Source organism: Rosa chinensis, chromosome 7 (genome assembly GCF_002994745.2).
Source record: "Rosa chinensis cultivar Old Blush chromosome 7, RchiOBHm-V2, whole genome shotgun sequence".
NCBI lineage: Eukaryota > Viridiplantae > Streptophyta > Magnoliopsida > Rosales > Rosaceae > Rosa > Rosa chinensis.
In genome coordinates this window covers 18,624,159-18,637,701 of record NC_037094.1, presented here as the reverse complement: position 1 = coordinate 18,637,701, position 13,543 = coordinate 18,624,159, and the positions used below count along the sequence as shown (strand labels likewise).

The 13,543-nt window shown below is 34.6% G+C and overlaps 1 long non-coding RNA gene and 1 pseudogene across 42 annotated transcripts; one reads left to right on the top strand and one right to left on the bottom strand.

The window, feature by feature from the left end:
* Positions 1-10,709, top strand: LOC112176574. Of its 42 annotated transcripts, none has more exons than XR_002926980.2 (22): positions 6-301; positions 531-583; positions 1,367-1,394; positions 2,006-3,498; positions 4,494-4,554; positions 4,758-4,815; positions 4,956-5,244; positions 5,356-5,426; positions 5,666-5,727; positions 5,854-5,914; positions 6,148-6,328; positions 6,512-6,586; positions 6,792-6,863; positions 7,053-7,140; positions 7,247-7,328; positions 7,486-7,581; positions 7,713-7,747; positions 8,509-8,558; positions 8,934-9,022; positions 9,180-9,257; positions 9,347-9,869; positions 10,276-10,709. It is a non-coding gene; the product is annotated as an uncharacterized LOC112176574 (long non-coding RNA). The 42 variants fall into 42 exon arrangements; XR_005803373.1 differs by adding an exon at positions 1,541-1,618 and having other exon boundaries at positions 2,006-2,053; positions 3,451-4,554; positions 4,758-5,244; XR_005803369.1 differs by adding an exon at positions 1,541-1,618 and having other exon boundaries at positions 2,006-2,053; positions 3,415-4,554; positions 4,758-5,244.
* A 309-nt stretch (positions 10,710-11,018) lies between these two features.
* Positions 11,019-13,022, bottom strand: LOC112176571 (annotated as a pseudogene).
* Between the last annotated feature and the right edge of the window lie 521 nt (positions 13,023-13,543).

Genomic DNA, 13,543 nt, shown 5'->3' with positions numbered 1-13,543 from the left:
AAGGGAGAATAACAACACTGTTGCACTATTCATAAGAAGTGTTGGAAAAATCCTCACTGTTGAATGGAATATCAAGCTGGTCTGTGTTGGATAGGGATAATGATCGGGAGTTGGGATTGAGTCAAGATGAGCAAAACTGAAAGAAGGGAGCAGAGAGAGAAGAGAAATAGAAGGGACGAAAGGGGAAGATATGTGAGCCGTGGAAAGAAGAGAGAAGAAAGAAAAGACCATCAAGATCAACAAAAGCGAAAGAAAAGAGCAGAGAGAAAAGAGGAATAGAAGAGACGAAAGCAGAAGATCTGTGAGTATTTGCCTGTTCTTGGTTTCGTTCTCAATGATAATACATGTTTTTACTTTTCAACAGCTCGGAAGCTCAGCTTCTATTACCAATCTGAGAGAACAAAACAAGTTTAATGTTTAATGAAAATTTCTTTTTGCTGCTATTCTTTCAACTTTTTATGTACGATAATTTCTATTCCATTATTAGTTGTTCTTAATTGTCAACTGATATTACTTTTTATGTTGCGCAGATCCCTTTGTTTTCTACTTTGATATCTGGGTAGCCAACTGCAACAGTTTCAAGGTATGCTTCTTATTTCTCACAATATCAAATCTTTCATCAATTTGTTTAATGATGTTTAAGTATAACGAAGGTAATCAATTGATTTCCAATGAAAAAATGGGCAAATCTATGGACTAAAGCAAGGTTCAACAAAGACGTGAAACAGGTTGCATAAGAGAAAAAACCAAACAGATGCACACTCACCAGCTTTGGGTTTTGTGTGATCAATTGCGGTAACCTATGAAATCATATTTTTAGTTAGAGTAACATTAAACCACTGTAGATAGCCTATTCCAAATTCATTTCTAAGGCAAGTCCTTGCAAGCTGTTTGCCTTATTTCAATTATTACAAAGAACATTCACTCGATCATTTAAATTCATAGACTTTTTCATTTTATGAATTGCGTAAATTCTGATTCATTGCGTTTGGGAAACTGATTAGTTTCATTCATAGTCTGTTTGCCAAATTGTGACAGTAAGATAAATTGCAACTTTTGGTTCTGCTTTTCTGTTGGGAGCTTCTCTCAGTGTCAAAGTCTGTAATTCCCTTTATTTCAGTTTGATAGTTATTCTATTACGTAGTTTTATCGTATAAGGATTATGATGCAGACATGGAGAAAGATAACGAAAATAGAAATGTACATCATTCAGGTCAAAGAATATTAGGAGAGCCAAAGAAAAAGCTTGCTATAACGACTAAATTTATTTTAGTTTCCCACCCAGCTCATGCTTTTTGGTATATCTTAATATATTAAGATTAGTTGCTCATGATTTCTCATTCCTTCGTTTGATCTTGGAGTGCAGCTGTGGTCCTTGCAACAGTGAGAATTTGGTAAGCTTCCAGCTAAGTAAGATCAACGTCAATATCATTGTTATCCATCTTTTGCTCATATACCCAAAGGGATTTCGTTTAACTTTAGCTATATTATTATCTTCTTGACAGCGATTGATCCCAAATTCATGTTGTTCGTTTTCTAGGTTTGTAAAAGTCCAAGCAGGCAAGCACTAAGATACAGAAGACAACATGACAAATCAATCTTTGTTTCTTTTGGAAAAGTTAGATATTACGAGTTTGATTGATAACATTGATTATAACAAATTGAATGTCCTTGCCTTGATAGAACTTAATTTCCGAGCTCTTACTATGTCTAAAAACAAAGCTTCTGTTGTCTCTTTCTTTCCTTAATTAAAAGTTTAGGGTAAGAACAAAATCGAATCAAATACAGGAGGGGATTCAATTATCATATTATTCAATCGTTTATATATGAAGTTTACTCTGATTTTGTAGCCTTTGGTCTACTTTTTGAATAGTTCGAACAACCAAACTCTTTTCGTACTGTTAGATAGAAAAAGCAAACTGAAGGAAATAAAAAAAGATCTGGTTTTTAATCTAATTTATGTTTGTTATTATTTACTAAGGGATGATTTTTTTTTCTAATGCAGGTTTGGTCAAAGCAGGTTTGGGATAAGCAAATTATAATTTGAAAACAGGTAAGAACATTGCTTGATTTGTGATTTTTCTAGATCAATTCTGGTTTGCAGTTTTCAATTGAATTAATGGTTAACTAATTTTGGATGCGATTTTGATGTTTTTCTAAGTTTTTTTTATTTCTTTTGATTGACTGATAGCAGTATGTAGGAACATGATTTGCAGGGTCTCCGAAATCTGTTACCACAAATTGATCTTTAGCTTTCTGTCAGTTTTTCAGTTCAAGTTAGAATTTATAACTATATGATATAATGCTTTGGGTTTCATAACGAAATTGTTTCAGTTGTCTTTATTGAATTTTACCCTTTGATAATATATTAAGAATGCAGCAACAATCATAGCAGTAATCGAATTGAGATTCAACTTTCAAATCTTCTTATTATTTGTCTGAATCATTCGTTCTTTTCTTCTTTGTTATATATTCTTTGCAAAAATAGTTACATGATGTTTTTAAATAGACAGATTGTTGCATTTAGATTCGTTAAGTCTAGATTCTGTTGGAGTAAAACACAGGCAGCTAAGCCCTTAACACAGTTAATAGAACTTTGTTCTAAAGTTGGGGAAAGCTTCAGGAAGCTTGAAGTTGACAGTGGTGTAATCAATGTTATTAAACTAATTGAGATTCATAATTGGGATCTAAGACAACAAGGTCCAATCTTTGATGACATCTGATTAACAGCAACCAAAAAGGCCATACATAGTAAAGACTCGGTATTTTATAAAGAGACACCTAGCATAGCTTGAAAATTTTAAACCAAAAAATAGGTAGTTACCAGTCGTAAAAGTTATTGAACACTTTTTGTCAGTAATTGATCTAATCATATTGAATTTTGAGACACGCCTTCCGATCTCAGCAAAAATTTCAGTTCTACTTCAACAATTTTCAAGAAATTTAACCTATAGGATAAAGCTTTCATTTAGAGTGATATGGGTACGTATTTGAAATTTGGATTGCAGTTCTCTTTTTTTTTTTTCCTCCAGATTCATAGCTGTTAATCTTTTGAGTATCTTACAATTTGTGACTTTTTAATCTTTTGTTGGCATGCATTCTGATTTCATTTGTCTTTTTTTTTATTGAAGTTGGTAACAGTTGCTATTGTTTTGATTAAGGTTTGAGTTCTTGGCTTTGGTTGCATCTGCTGAAAGGGTTAAAGCTTTTGTGTTTGTGTAATTGAACAGACTTTCTTGGTGGATAGTTCATATATATCTCTGTTTGATTACTTGGAAACACTGCAAAAGGCTTGGATTTCTTGATTTTTCTTTATTTGATTGATGAAAAAACTGTGTAGAAGATAAAATTCTTTGGGTTTTCTGTGTTTTTGACAAATTATGACCTGTGCTCACGTAATTGCGTGTTCATCAGATAAAATTTTATTTCCTTTTATATTATGGAGGACAGGCATTACTCCTCCAACTGTGTTTATCATTTTCGCTGGAAGCTTCAAAGGTATGAGAATTATTTTTTTGAAGTATATAAATTGCAGCAAAAGGATTAAGGGCAGTGTGTTTGTTTGTCTCTCTTTAGTGTAAGTTTTCTATTCCATTATGACAAAGACAAAAGAAGAAAACATGAGAGGCTTTATATACTGAAAAGAAATTATGATAATTAGACATGTCAGGATCACATTACCATATATGTAAACTTGACTGTAAGCTCCAACTCAAGTGTAGGATAGGGTCACTGAGAATATAGTAAGTCCCATGTATGTATAATGATATAAGTTTGACTACCAAATGCGGTTATTTAAATGCTTACTCCCTTTTTGTAGATGACATTTTAAAAGTTGGAAATGATGTTTTAGGTTTCAGAATGGTGGATGTGTATATTAAGAAACCTGATTTTCCCATTGTGGAAGTTTCTATCTTTTTGTTGTGGTTACTACTCAATGCACCTTTCATTGTTTGTTTTGTGGATTTAGCACCCAGGACATCACTTTCCAAATCAACCTGAAGTTCTTTAAACATAGCCATAACCTGAATCATTACATTTGCTGCAAATGACGAATCTGACTTTGTACACACATGACTACCTTATATGAAATAGTTGGTCACCACTACAAGTCTAAACCATTTGTTGTCAAGCCTGACCATGTCTGCTATATGTACATAAACACCTACTATTGTTAGCATATCTAACTTTGAAATCTGGCCAACTTACCAGATTTTGAACATGTAAGACAATTTATAATATATAATGTAGCAATGTAATATAAACAATGTTTCTAAATTCAGTAGCATTGAATCAAACGATATCGCTTATATTCCAGCAGTCTCTGTACCTGAAAGCTTTTACTACTTTTGTACCTTCAGTCTATAGTTTGCATTTGTGAGAGCAATGAAAATTAAGTTATATCACTTCATATTAATGCACTTGAATAGGATACTCATTCTTTTGCTTTCAATTCTAAAACTGATTCTTATTGTTCTGGGTTATGATTGTAGGTACAGCTGGTACCGAACTTAAGAAGAAGAACCTGCTGTTCTGTGTATTACCAGATTAAAGGTACTGCCTTTTGAAGAGTTTTTTTACTTTTGTATTCTTACAGTTTGCTTATAATCTGAATTAACAACAGCTACTGCAACCACAACCTCTGGTAGTTCGCCTTATCCATATTAGCAATAGAGAATAAAGATATATATTTGCAATTACTAGAGTCTTTCTGTGAAATTCTGCAAAGTGATTGATCTATTTTCATTCTCTTTCAGGGCCTTGAGGAATCCTTCAGCTGATGCAATTCCCATTAAACTCGAGGAACTTAAGAATGTATTTGAACAATCTCCTAACCACATTCCTGTGATGCTGGCCAATCCTGATTTTGTGACTATTGAAACTACAAACACAAAATAAGTGAGTGTAGCTTTTATGCTTCATTAAACATTGACATTCATTAACTATTCCCGCAGCAAAGTGCAGGTAGATTTTACTATTCTAAATATACGAAAGACAAACCAACTGTTCACACCTGTTCATTGGCGGTGAAAGGTCGTTTCTACCCTTGCTTTTCACCCGCAATCTCAGACTGCCATTGGTGTGTACGCATATCAACATCATCTTCATAAGTCTTGCCAACCTTCCACGTGTAGTGATTAATTACCATACACCTATCGGGCTTGATGTCCTTCTGAAGTAGACCGATGCATCGAATTCTCAGTCGAGATCAAATATCAGCTGATACGCTATTCACCAACAAAGGTAATACTATTTCTTCTTGCTTTACTCATATTTCTTCTTGCGTTTGCTTTTGACCATATTGTTATCTTTTTGAAAATGATTGATCTGAAATTCGTTTTCTGTTGTTCGCAGTCTCTTTCAAAGTTCAAACACTGCAGTCAAAAGAGGGGTCGACGAATCAATTTGTCTTATTTTTGGAAAAGGTATATCGCGTATTCTTAGAGTTATTACATCGATTCGTACGAGTTCATTATCTTTACCTTGATAACGATTCATTTCTGAAATTTGCAATTTGTCAAAACCGAAACCTATGTTGTTCCCCTCTTTCGTTGATTGGACATGAATTGATTTAATTATTTACAGTATTGGTTTTTTTTTTTTTTTATTGTATGGTTTTCTAGCTATGATAGTCAGTGTTTCTTTCTTTTGGTATTGTATCCAGTGCTTTGCGAGTTGAGTAACTGGAGTTTGTACCTAGAAGATTGGGTTCATCGCGGAAGCTAGGTGAGATTTTGATTTGGTAGAATCAATAGCAACACAGCTTAAGCTGATTTTCTTGAATTGGTTATGTGTTTTTTCAGTTTTGTAGTGGTTATAATCTGCGGTTGTTTATTTCTGTTTTGTATCCAGTGTGTTGGGTTTTGATTGGGTCCAGTTTGTGACGAGAAGACGTTAAAAACGAGTAGAACAGGTGTGGTATTTGATATTTTGTTTGTATTTATCTTTCTTTAATTGATTAGTTGAAATTGTGTGTGTTCTGATAGGGCTCTAGCTTCAGAGCACAAATACTGTGAACTTTTGTTCTGGGTCTGTTTAATTTGATCGGTTTCTTTCATTTCTGAGCTGAATTGACAGAGAGCGGGGGTTGATTGGTTTGATTAGGTGTTTGGTTCATCTGTGGAATTTGTATTTGATTGATTGCAGATAGAGGTTCGGGCGGTTGGTTGGGCTGATTGGGGAAAATGGTGGAGCTGCAGACGCCAAAAACTCGGGCAATTTTTTCAATTTCTTGATTCCTTTGCAGCCGGTCTCACGTTCCGCTCCACACGCCATTTTGCATTTGAAGTTGGATTGTTTGCTTGAAGCTGAGCAAGTTGGAGTTGAGGTATGGATACCCAGTGACGCTTTTTTCAATTGAATTCTTGAGTTTTAAGCAGAAATTGTGAGTTCAAACCTATAATTATTGTTGAATTAGGATATAATTTGGTTGAGTTCTCCCATACACAATTACTCTTCTGCAATTTACAAATTCTCAAGGTTTTTCTAATTTTCAAAATTTTACTGCTAGGGATATGGCGTTGTTCTTATTAATACTGAAGAGGCAGGTACCATGATAGTCACCAATTTTCAGCTTCTTTTTCTGGTAAGTGAGGCGATTTTACCATCTATCTTCAACGTGCATTATTCTTTTTCTGGTATGGAATACAGATTATGTAATTCACACACACATATTATTTAATAAACCTTGAATATAATGACACTGGCGGTTGTGTGACTTCCCAATTATTGCCATTTTGCCATTTTGTCACCTTAGCTTCCTTCTTTTTTCTTTTTTTTTTAAATTTCAGATTGAGGGAACTAGGAATGTTATTCCGCTTGGCACGATACCTTTGGCAACAATTGAGAAGTTCAACAAAATTGTAAGTTATACTGTCTTTATAAATCTATGTACACTAAATTATGTTCTGGAGGATATATCATCTTCAGTCTCAAATGTATTTTCATCTATAAGTTCTGCTTGGAGAGGTACAGACAACAGTGAAATTAAATTGAGGTAGTTTGCAGAGATTTTTCACATGTTAATCGTTGATGAAAGTTTCCCCTCTCAGCGATTTCTGTTCAGTTTTCATCCTGAGCTGAGGTCATCATCAGCGTGGTGCTTCAATCGATTTCCCAAGTTTGAGACTTTGTGCATGTGTAAGTTTTTGTCCTTTTTTTTTCTTTTTCTTTTTTCTTTTTATTTTTATTTTTTCTAATTTCAATTGAATCAGGTTTCAATCTTATTCGAGTGAGTTGTTGATAGGTAGAATTTGACTCAGTCTTAAATGGTGCTTGGATATGGTTGGAGGAATGGAGGCTAGCCAAGGATTCTTTTGTCCGTCAAGGTGCGCATGTTACCAATTTGTTCTTATTTTGCCTCTCTCTTTGCTAAAACGAAATGCTGATGGACATTGTTTTATTGAAACAGTAGGTCTACTGCTTGCCTTCTCAATTAGTCTCTTCTTTTTTACTCAAGACCTGTTTTCATTTATTTGTATGCAGCCTCAGCTCTATTTCAAAAATGTAAATCACTTAGCAAGGACAGAGAAGTAAACAATAACTTTTTCTGCTGTGTGTCAAAGCTAAGTGAAGTTTCAGGTAAAAGCTTCTATCTGTAGGATAAAGATTGGTTCTTATCTCAAATTTATTGAGTGTTTTGAGTTTTTTATGTTTAGCAACTTTTTGAAGAATCTTGATATTGTTAACTTTTATTTTTTTATGTGCAGCAGTGCAATCAAGTTTAGTTGGATTTGGATAATATCTGGTAATACACCATGTTCCTTTTTTTTTTTTTTTTCCTTTTTTCTTTCCGGAGATAGAGCAATCTTGCACTTTTGATATATAGAACAATATCTGTATCATATCTGGTATGTATTGGACTTTTGAAGTTTATATACACCTGTTTTCATTTATCTGTGCACAGCCTCACCTCTATTTGAACACCATGTTCTTTGTTATTTTTTATTTTAATAATAATAATTATTATTATTATAATTTTTTTCAATCTTATTATTATTATTATTATTATTATTGCTCATACTATTCTGATTTTAGTTTTTGCAATCTGTGTTTCAATGAATCTGAATTCATCATAACATATAGAAAGTATGAGTCAGTTTAACTTTATTTCTGTTTCTTATTTTCATATCTCCTTATATTACAAATTGATTAATTAAAAGATCATGTTAAAACCACTAAAAAAAATAGATACAAATTCTTTCAAAATTTATCTTTTCATCCATCATAATGAAAAAAATCATGAGACACATTAATCCAATTGATGACTATACGTTGCAAGTTTTACCAGTTAATAATTCATTTTGTTGCTGCAATACTTGCACCATCCAAATTTACAATTTACTTCATATAAATTTCAATCATGAGTAGTATTGGAGTGTGCTTTGTTTCGTCTGTGTTTATTTTGCCGCACATGTTCTCTAATACAACTCTGAATTCATATGTAAAGTTGCCTTTTATCTGCATATGGGATTCATCATCTCCATGTATTTATCTTTGTGCTAGCAGTTTTTCATGTGCTCTACTGCATCACAACCTTCGCTTTGGGAAGGCACAAGGTACTCTCTCTCTCTCTCTACAATTCATTGTTTTTGTTTTTCTGGACTACACATAAGAATATGGATGTATTGGGAGAAAGAGACAAAAATAGTTGGATACCAGTTTAGTAATGGTAAATTCGTTCAATCTCTTCACTTAAAAGCTAAATGCATCCATTCTTCAACATGATATTCATTTGACTATGCAAATTAATTAGTTAGTCTGCAGGCTGACTTTCTTTACATATCAAGAGTTCGTACAAATTAAGCTTCTGTGGCCTGTACTTTTTTCCTTTTTGCAATCTATAATTTCATCTCAGACACCGGTTGACAAAATTTAAGCTTTCTTAGTCGCAAGAACTTCTTGGATTATACCTTATAGTGTTTGTATTGCAGATTCAGAAAGGTTTAGGTATGCTAGGGATACATCATTCGGAAAGAGTCATTTGAACTTCTGGAGCCAGTCAACAGTTCTGCTTTGGATTGTACGTAAAGCACTACTTTGAAGTTGAGCTTTATTGCATTGTTAATAGGAATTTCTATTTGCAATTGTTGGATTTTACAAAGAATTAACTCAGTAATGCATGGAGTATGTAAAAGCTATGACAACAAGGTTTAAGGGTATTCTCCTTTTCTTATCAGGTGTGCACCGTGTGCTTCGTCAAACAGTTTTTCTGGTTAGATATTATGTACCTGACTCTGAGGCATGGTTTTATCTCGGTAAGTAAAACAGTTTCAAAACTCATTCTCTTACCTTTACGAGGCCTTAGGTCAGACTAAATCTCAAATTCTATGGTTTGTGATTTCAGGCACATCTAGCACCTGAGATCATTTATTCTCATGCTAACGGGTGAGAAAAGAGGATTTGGCAAAGGACAGGAAACTGCGTTTGAAGCATTTTAATTGTATTTGCGATTTTGTTGAACTAGGTTGTTTTCTTTGCTGCTTTTTTGTTTCTGATTGGTTCAAGACATCTACTGTTGCTGAATATATAATTCTATTTCAGTCTATTTGAAAACTAGAGAAATCAGGTTAGGAAAGTTTTTTTTTTTTTTTTTTCCTTGAAATAGGTCAGGAAGGTTATGTGCAGGGAGTTGGAGAGATATTTTGTTTAATATATGATTTGTGTCCCTGATAATTGATTGTTGGAAATAGTATAATCTTGGGTCAATTTGAAAAGTATTGTGAATCCACACACAACTGTCGGAAGAAAGACAAGGACAATGATGGTTGAAAATTTGGCTATTGGCAGTGAGCATCCCATAAGGATTCAAACAATGACAACAAGTGACATAGATGATGCTTCTGCCACGATTGAAGGGGTAACTGGAGGTAATTAGTTTTGAGCAAACTCTGTATCTCTATTATGTGTGGCATAAAGCCTTTGCTTTCTGTTAGTTTTGTTTATGTTGCACCAGTTTTCCTATCTGTTGTGGAAATCACAATTCAACTGTTCTCATTCTTCAAACTGCGTTGATTCTGGTTCTCTGCTATCACTTCTTTCTCTATAGTAGTGTTTTAAAAATTTCTTCTATGTGCTCACTTTTAATAATTTGACGCACATTTATGTTTTCTATTTCGTATTTCTCAATCTCTCTACCTTCGTGTGTTTTTTTTTTGTTCTGGAAAAAATGACGAAAATAATGTCCACTTTTGGTAATATAAAGTATATACATGATATCACAGAGAAACTATGCTCTATATCTGGCATGATTCTGATTATGGAAGTTGACCGCAGGTTAACTCTCTTCTATGCTCAGATTCTTGAAGCATCAAATGATGAAGAGGTTGCCTTACTGTCACAGATGTTCAGGTGAAAAGCAAGCACTACTGAATTGTGTTGGCGTTAGCATGAATACGACGAATTGTGTTGGCGTTAGCATGAATACGACGACTTTGTCTTCAGATCGGCTAACACCTTTTGTGCATACATACCCAGAGCAACTAAACAACTATTTTCTGGAAAATGCTCTAGCAGCAACTGTAATTAAGTTAAACTAAGATAGCCTATTTGTTACCAGCTGCTATCCATATTGGAAAGAAGTGATATTGTACTATTTTGTCCTTTATATTCTCTGTCCTCTCAAGTTTAGTTCTATACTAACAATTGGAGGTGATGAACAAGAGGGAGTAGGAAAAGGAACAATGGATTAAAGGGAAGCCTTCAGTTCAGAGTGAAAGTTGCCTAAATTTCCCTAAATTTAAGTACATTTCACGATTGCTATTCACACCCCGCAGCAAAGCGAGGGTACCGTTGCTCGTTCAGAATGAATCATAAAGAGCTACTCTCGAATTTATTTATCTATCTCTAATATATATAAAAAAAAGAAACGTAATCATTCATTAACGTAGCAAATGTTGCAATCATCGTAGTCAATCGTAATCAATATTAGCTACATAAATTCCAAGGTGTCCCTTTGTCCATTTTAGCATCTCTCAAACAAGACTAATTATGACCAGATTTCCATCTTCTTCGGCAACTAATTAAACAAATACTAATAGACCGTCGCGACTTCTTATTCATTCTTGTCATTCAGTATGGGACTGCACAAGTTATCGAGCTTTCTCAGCTTATCCTCATATTCTTCACATTCAGCAAGATGATTCTCATTCTCATCAAGCCACTCAATGACTTTTTCAACCGCATCCACGATTCTTTTCTTGTCTTCTTGGTTGAGGTTTGAGCGATTATGAACTGTGTCCATCTTGTTGGTTGCATAGTTTTCTAATGCAACCATAGCCTCCGTTTTCTTCTTATAATCATCGTCATCGGACATGTACTTCTTTGCCTTATCGACCATCTTCTCAATTTCCTCCTTGCATAAACTGCCTTTGATGTTATTGGTGATTGTGATCTTGCTCTTATTATTTGTTGATTTTTCCTCGGCGGAGACAATCAAGATTCCATTGGCATCAATCTCAAAGCAAATGCTGATATCAGGAACACGCTTTGAAGCAGGACGGATGTGTGAAAGCTCAAATGTACCCAACAATCTGTTCTGTTTGGCTATTGGGCTTTCCCCCTCATACACATCAAACTGGATACATGATTGTGCAGTTACGACGGTTGTGACAGATCGTTGTTTCTTGGTAGGGATGGTAGTGTTTCTTGGGACAACAATAGTCATATGTCCTTTATAATCCTCGCAACCAAGAGTAAGTGGAGTGACATCCAACAATAGCAAGTCTTGAACTTTCTCATTATATCCCTCAATGCTCAAAATTGCAGCTTGTACGGTCGCACCATATGCAACCGCTTCATCAGGATTGATGCTCTTGCAAAGCTCCTTACCATTAAAAAGATCTTGTAATAGTTGTCGTATTTTTGGGATTCTAGTAGATCCCCCAACGAGAACAACATCATGAACAATGCTTTTGTCCATTTTAGCATCTCTCAAACACTTGTCCACAGGCTCCATACATTTTACAAAGAGATCCATGTTGATATCCTCAAATTTTGCTCTTGTTATTGTCGTGTAAAAGTCAATATCTTCAAATAAAGAATCAATCTCAATGGTAGTTTGAGCGGTAGAAGAAAGAGTTCTCTTTGCTCTTTCACAAGATGTTTTCAATCTCCTTAGTGCTTTGGGGTTCTTACTGATATCTTTTTCATGTTTTCTCTTGAACTCTTGTACGAAATGATTCACCATTCTATTGTCAAAATCTTCACCTCCAAGATGAGTATCTCCAGCTGTAGCTTTCACCTCAAAAATTCCCTCTTCAATCTTGAGAAGGGAAACGTCGAATGTACCACCACCAAGATCAAATATAAGAACGTTCTTTCCGCCAACAGTATTTCCCTTTCTGTCAAGACCATAGGCAATGGCGGCAGCGGTTGGCTCATTGATGATACGGATAATATTCATCCCTGCAATTACACCGGCATCCTTTGTGGCCTGACGTTGAAAATCATTGAAGTATGCTGGAACAGTTACAACAGCATTATTTACTGTCGATCCGATGTAGGCTTCTGCTATTTCACGCATCTTAACGAGAATCATGGAAGATATCTCTTCAGCAGCAAATTTTTTCTCAACATTCTTGTAGTTAACTACAATCATGGGTTTATCCCGACACCACGAACCTTGAAAGGCCACAACTTCATGTCACTCCTAACAGAGGCATCGCTGAATTTCCTACCGATCAAGCGCTTTGCATCTAAATTATAATTTAGATAAAAACATAAGTAATTTAACATGCATGGCTGCAAAAGCTTTAAAAATAAAAATAAAATAAAATAAAGTTTTCATGGAGACTAAGAATAAACTCACCAAATACAGTGTTGGTGGGGTTCTTGGATACTTGATTCTTGGCTGCATCACCAATTAAACGCCCATTGTTCGTAAAAGCAACGTAAGACGGTGTTGTTCTATTGCCCTGATCATTAGCTATAATCTCAACACGACCGTGTTGCCAAACTCCCACACACGAGTAAGTTGTTCCGAGGTCGATACCAATCGTTGGACCCTCACATTTTGTAGCCATAGCCATTGCACGTATATGATTTCTTCTTGAATATATGAAGAAAGCTTAAAAAAGAGAGAACGTGTTTGTATTATTGTGTGCGATGGATGTCTATATATAGAGATTTGAGTGATGGATGCAGTGTGTATTATGTACATGCTTAATCCTAAAACGTTTAGGATAGTCTTAATCCTAAAAAGTTTAGGATAGTAGCAAATCTATTCCTTTTTTTACTGGAATAAACTATTCTAATTGACATTAGGAATCCTAATGTAATTGGTCAACGTACAAACAATTATTTGAGTCATGAACCATTGTAGCTGTAATAACAAACTAGTTGTTTCCACAACTAGTTAAGTACATCCATAACAAGATTAAACCCAAACACCGCACCAAAATTGAAGGAACTCTACCGCAAAATAACCCTAGCCTTTCATTTCTGATCATAGCAAGAGAACACTTGCAAAACAATCAGAGAATTTTATTTAATAAAGCTAGTGATGCTCTTGTTAATTATGGTGCTTCTTCAGATAGGTTTACTT